This window comes from Chroicocephalus ridibundus, chromosome 6 (genome assembly GCF_963924245.1).
Source record: "Chroicocephalus ridibundus chromosome 6, bChrRid1.1, whole genome shotgun sequence".
Taxonomy (NCBI): domain Eukaryota; kingdom Metazoa; phylum Chordata; class Aves; order Charadriiformes; family Laridae; genus Chroicocephalus; species Chroicocephalus ridibundus.
This window is the reverse complement of record NC_086289.1, coordinates 59,660,839-59,667,080: the sequence shown is the minus strand read 5'-3', so window position 1 is coordinate 59,667,080 and position 6,242 is coordinate 59,660,839.

The window sequence follows — 6,242 nt, the reverse complement described above, 5'->3', positions numbered from 1 at the left end:
GAGAAATATATCCAGCTAACAAGAGCCTGAGCTTGCTATCCGTTGCTTTCTTTGGAGGGCCTTGCAGTGGTGACGAGCAGGCTGGGCTCGGGGAGGGGGTTACCCATGGCCACCCCATGGTCAGCACGGCGCTACCAGGGGGAGAAAAGGTGGATGGGGAGAGGGGTTGGGTTTTTTCGAGGTGGGGGGGGGGTTGGTTTTTTCCAGATGTCACTTGGTTGCATATGGAGGTGTAGCCATCACCAGCAGAAGAGCCCACCTCTGGGGCGGCTGGAAGGGCAACACCCAACTGGGAAAGGACCAAGATGGGGCTGGGGTGTCCCTTGGACAGGTGGTAGGGCTGCGCCCGGGCATCGTGTCGGGTGGGGGGGCTGATGTATGCCACAATGAGGGAATCATAGAACCATAGAATGGTTTGCGTTGGAAGGGACCTTAAAGATCATCTTAAAGATCCCCTGGACAGGGACACCTCCCACCAGCCCAGCTTGCTCCAAACCCCGTCCAACCTGGCCTTGAACCCCTCCAGGGATGGGGCAGCCACAGCTTCTCTGGGCAACCTGGGCCAGCGTCCCACCACCCTCACAGCAAAGAATTGCTTCCTCACATCTCATCTAAATCTGCCCTCTTCCAGTGGAAAACCATTCCCCCTCATCCCATGGCTCCCCTCCCTGATCCAGAGTCCCTCCCCAGCTCTCCTGGAGCCCCTTTAGGGACTGGAAGGGGCTGGAAGGTCTCCCCGGAGCCTTCTCTTCTCCAGGCTGAACGCCCCCAGCTCCCTCAGCCTGTCCTCCCAGCAGAGGGGCTCCAGCCCTCCCAGCATCTCCGGGGCCTCCTCTGGCCCCGCTCCAACAGCTCCGTGTCCTTCTGCTGTTGGTGCCCCAGAGCTGGAGGCAGTGCTCCAGATGCGGGGGTTTCACGGGAATCCCCCCTGCCAGCCATGGTGCCCAGAGCTGTGCTCTGTCCCTCCCACCCATCGGGCACCAGGGACACAGTGCCACCGAGAGGTGGCCCCCGAGGGGGGAAGGCTCCGGTGCCGCTCCTGTAACACTTCAAAGCACCAAATCAGGGCACTCGTCATGCCCACGTGTTTTGGAAACAAAATAAATCCCCTCCCTGCCTCCAGCATGAGCAATCACAAAGAGAGCATCAGTTTTCACCTTTGCTGTCCCCCCGCCATCCCCAGCTGAGGATGACTCTGCTCCTGGTAGACCTGTGGTCACTGGCCATGTGAGGCCAGGTCTGAGCCAGCCTTGGGGGCTGAGCCCCCTCCACGGCCTTCCTGTGAGCAAGGACCACCTCACGGGGCAGCCGGCAGCGTCACAACTGTGCGAAGAAGCCCCATGGGGAGTCTGTGTCCCCCCCTGCCCCGCCGAGGGCGGCAGGGCATTACTCACACCGCACACGCGCTCGCCCATCAGCATGAAAAAGAGCAAGCTCGTCATCTCCAAAAGGCCATTTCCTAAGGAGAAGCGAGGCCCAGCTCCCACCCAACTGCTCACCCAGAGCACAGTGTTAACAGGCTGTTGCTCCCCAGGGGCTGCTCTCCAAGAACCTCCTTGGGGCACAAGGACACGAGCCCCGGCTGAAGGGCCAGAGCCCAGGAGGTGACCCTGTAGACAGAGGGGACGGTGGCTGCTACGCCTACCATTTCCCCACCACCTCAGACGCAGAGGCTTTCAGCAGCCACCAGCGCTGCCAAGCGACCAGCAGCAGGGATCCCCTGACGGAGGACGGGGAACAAAATCCTGCTTTTGTACTCAGCAGAGCACAGGGTCAGCCTCAAAACTGCAGCCCCCAGACAGCGAGAACCCAAGGGAAGGGGAAAGGACACTTCAAGCATTCAGCTACTGCGTCCCAGCGGTAATAAACAGCTAAAATCTTCCACGTCCTCCGGGAGCCCGGGAAGATGAAGTATCTCATGGAGGGACAAGCCGCGACACATTGCCTTTGCAATAATTCTTCCTTTGGAGAACCTCCTCTGATTTGGGGACGGATTAAGCTCATCACTTTGAAAGCAGAGGGCGATGTGGCTGCTGACCCGCACCACAGCCAAACCACCGCGTCAGCCGGCCCAGGAGAGCAGACCTTCAGGCGAGGAGCAGCACCGGGAAGGCTGATCCCACCCACGGCGACAGAGGGCATGGCCCCAAAATCACCAGCTTTCTCCCCGAAGACGAGGAGAGGAGAGACCGCATCAGCGGGCAGGAATCACCTCACATGATGGTAACTGCCATTACAGAAACACCACCACACGGTCATTTGTACAAGCATTCCAACACGGGGCTTCCAAACCACCTCTTGGGCAATTTTTCCTCTGCGATGGTCAAGGAAAGACCTGAAATCCCACTCCAGCTCTGGAGCGTAAACTATGGGGGGGGGGGGGTAAAAATGAAAGAAAGGGGGAAACGCCATGTTTAAACTGATCTAGCTGGGTCTGAGCGTAACAGAGCGAGGATCGACACAAGCTCTTCATTGGGCAGACGCCTGGAGGCAGCGCCTGCGGCAGAGCAGCAATAATCTCCTACTTGGCTGTTCCTGGGATTCTCGCTGCTGAACAACGTCCTGGTTGTCCCTTCAGCATTTTGGGACAATCGCTTGGAGGTTCTGGTGCTCTGATACCCAGCCTGGCCAGAGTCGTCTTCCTCCATAGACTGTCAGTGAGCTAAAACCCACATTGATATGTCAACCTTTTCTTCAATGACCAAAAAAAAATAAATAAATCACTCTCATTACCAGATCAAGTTTCATTCCAGTAAGGCTCTTTAAATAATTTAAATATTTATTTTAATAAAAATAAATAAATACTTCTCTTTTCACATTATAAAACTCCCTGGAGACAGAAAAAAACCAAACCAACCCCAACCACAGGGGTTTCTCTCGCAAATCAAAAGATGGTAAATGCTTTCTTCTGATGGTCATCACAAATCCACTTGTAGGCATCAAGTAGATGGTAGATTATTCCAGAAACAGAAGAAAACTCTCTTTGAGGAAACAGCAGTTCAGCACCTTCTTGTTGGGATGAGAAGTTCAGCTCACACAACTGTTGCCACCACCAGATGAGTCCCATTTGTCCATAACGTGACCACGTGTGCTGTGAGAGAAGTTCAGCTCATGCAACTGTTGCCACCACCAGATGAGTCCCATTCCTCCATAAGGTGGCCACGTGCGCTGCGAGGTGTGAGCAGCCCTCTCTGCGATGGAAGTTCACAGCATTTGTTCTTAAGCTTTCCCTTGCCCAGGTGACACCAACCTTTCCAGCTTGCGCTTAAGGTGTGTTAGCTAATTTCAAAGAGAGTTACTGTCTCCAAAATAGGGGCAGGCGGGGGGTGGGAAATAACAATCTTAACCACTACTTCTTAACCTACAGAGAAAAATTTCTAATACCAAGAAGATATTAGAAAAATAACTAGAAGAAGAGTTGGTCACCCGAAGGTGACCCCAGGGTTACTCCTGTAGTGCAGGTGTCACAGCAGCTCTTGGTGGAGTATTTCCCACACCATCTTCTTACGGAAGTAAGGCATGTGGCTCTGAAAAGAAAAGAAAACTCCATGAAATGCACCTCATGGCAGAAAGAGACACAAAATACGCAGAAACACCCAATTAATTCTTTACTATGAAGTTCCTTTTAAGAACCGTCAACACTTGCCCTTCGGGTACAGCCTGGCTTTCACCCGCACAGCTCCTAAGAGGGTGACATGCCACCAAAACCAGATCTCCTTGACCACACAACAGCTCACAAGCACTTTCACAGAAGAGCACTGCCTTGGAAAAGAACCAGTGTCTGCATTGGTCAAAGGCTGAGACCCATTTCTCCCAAAGATCCCAAGGCCAGATCCCACAAACCCCCTGGCTGCAGTATCTCCCCCAAGAGGAATCTCACTGGGAGCAGACACCTCAGCCGCTGCGTAACTTCCCTGGCTCTTGTCTCTGTGCGAAAGGGGCTGGAGCTGTTTAGAACCTTCACTCACCTGTGTAAAGGTCAGCGGTCTGTCTCTCGAGATGTAATCTGCGTATTTGCAGGTGAAAACGCCGCAGTCACTTCCATTTGATTGCTGAGGGATTTCCTAACGAACGCAAAGAAGATGGAGAATTTGCCTCTATCTTCAAGGAAAAGCAACTTGGAAGCAGCACCCATTACCAAAAATACCCTAACCAGACACTCCTGAACTTGCACCATCCCCAGTAACCGCTCCCCAACACAAGGAACAGACCCCAGGAACTGCACATCATCCCTCCCCTCGGCTTCCTACGCTCGGATGTTACAAGCCAAATTCCTGGCAGGCTGATAAGGGACAGCAGGCTTCCTCCCTGCAAGGTGTCTGGAGGTTTCTACAGTGTCTTTCTAAAGTGACATCCCTTAAATCGAGGCTTTCGGTGCTGCTTTTCACTATTAACTTGTCGAGAAACATCAGCCCAAGCCCTTGCTTTGTCACGTGCCAGGATCTGGGCTGCAAACAAGCAGCCCACGTTCTCTGACAACTGCTAAAGAGACTTGAAATTTGACTTGTGAAATGGGGGCAAAGCCAAATTCACCTTCACGTGGCAGAGCAATTAAAAAAAACCCAAGAAAGTATTCAGCCAGCAAGGAGAGGCACTGCGCAAAGATTTCATCCCAGCATGGTTTCCTGGTCCACTTGCAGCCCCATGTGGGACCAGAAGAAGATGCTTATGGCTGTTCTCTGAAGTCCTGGCCTTATGAGAAAGCGTTAAGAGCTTCGTGACAAGGAGTTCTAGTTCACATTTCAAGTGCAAGTAGTGTTCGCTTACGTGTGGCTCCATGCTGTGAACAGTCCACTCTGAAACATTCAGCTTCACGTGTCTTTTTTCACAGCTTTCTTCTTGCAGGTATTTGCTGTTTAAAACAAAAGCAAAATCACTCTTCATCGCTGTAATTCAGGCCGAGAAAAAAAGAGCTGCTCAAAGATCACAGGAAGATGAGTGGCAGGAGGGTTTTATTGATCACTAACAAGGTTGGTGCCCGTGTGCCACGGGGCTACCATGTCTTTGTCTGTGCTATAGGGGGAAGGTGGCAGAACCCAGGCACCCAAGACGCTGGGTGGAGGGGACGACGTGAGACTAGGGAAGGAGTCACTGTCAGACAACTCGCAGCAAGCGAATCCAAGATTTCTGGTTTGTTATCTACAAGACATGTGGAAACTTGCAGCCCTGTCACAGAGGCAAAATCCCAAAAACCTTCTCCTCATTCACAACACAAAAGCACTGACTGAGCAGTTACTTACAGCAAAGTCTCACAAATCTTGTCCCCTCCTTGTCCCAGGGAGTCGTAGTATTTGATGGTCTTCTTTCTGGTGTCTATGACCTGTTATTCAAAGGTGACTGTTAGACAAAGCACCACCTTGTGCTGCACAAACCTACATGACTTTTCTTCCCAGCTTTTTCTCCCCACCCAACTCTAAATAACAAGCCCGTTTCACTCACCGCTAGTGTCCAGTGCAAACGCAAGTTAATGGGCACTAAGATGATGTCCTTGTGGAAGAGATCCATGCGCCTGGTCCATCTTCCCACGGCTTTGTAGCCCCCAGAAGTAAGTTTTTCATAAAAGAACGAACTAAAAGCATGGACTGATGGATACCTCTCCTTCTTACTTCTTTCCATCACAAGACCCATGTAGAAATTGATGACCTGTACCATAAAGAGGAAGCTTGAGATGTAAAACAAGACAGTAGCTTACCAAATGAAAAGCACAGCAACATCTCTTTTCTGGCCACCCTGAAGTACGCAGCTGAGAGAACTCCAGCCTCAGCTGTCAGCTTTTGTTGTGAGAATTTCCCACTTGGTGACATCTGCAGTTTGATAAAAACACCTGCCACCCACTCCAAGAACCTACACTAACTCCTGGAAGCGGCACAATACAAGTAAAGGAACTGCCAGAAGCACCGGACCCTTCAGTACCTAAAATAAGAACCGTACAGAGATTTCTAGGCTCTGCAGTGCAGGTCATCAAATAACTTTGCAAAGACTTGTGTACACGCTGAAGGGGTATTTTGAAATAAACGCTCCATTAGAAGATCCCTGTGCTGCAGCTACTTTTACCTCATCGTTTAGCCAGCAAAGGTTCCTTAGGGTGTGGATGTCCTCGCGCGTGACCCTTAGTTTGAAGGCACTGCTCAGGATCTCATCCGGCTCACCTTTGCCTAATGCTGCAACGACCTCTCTCTCCATGGCCTGAAATGAACAATCAAATGGGGAAGGACTTGTGAAACAGAGCATCGAGCATGCCA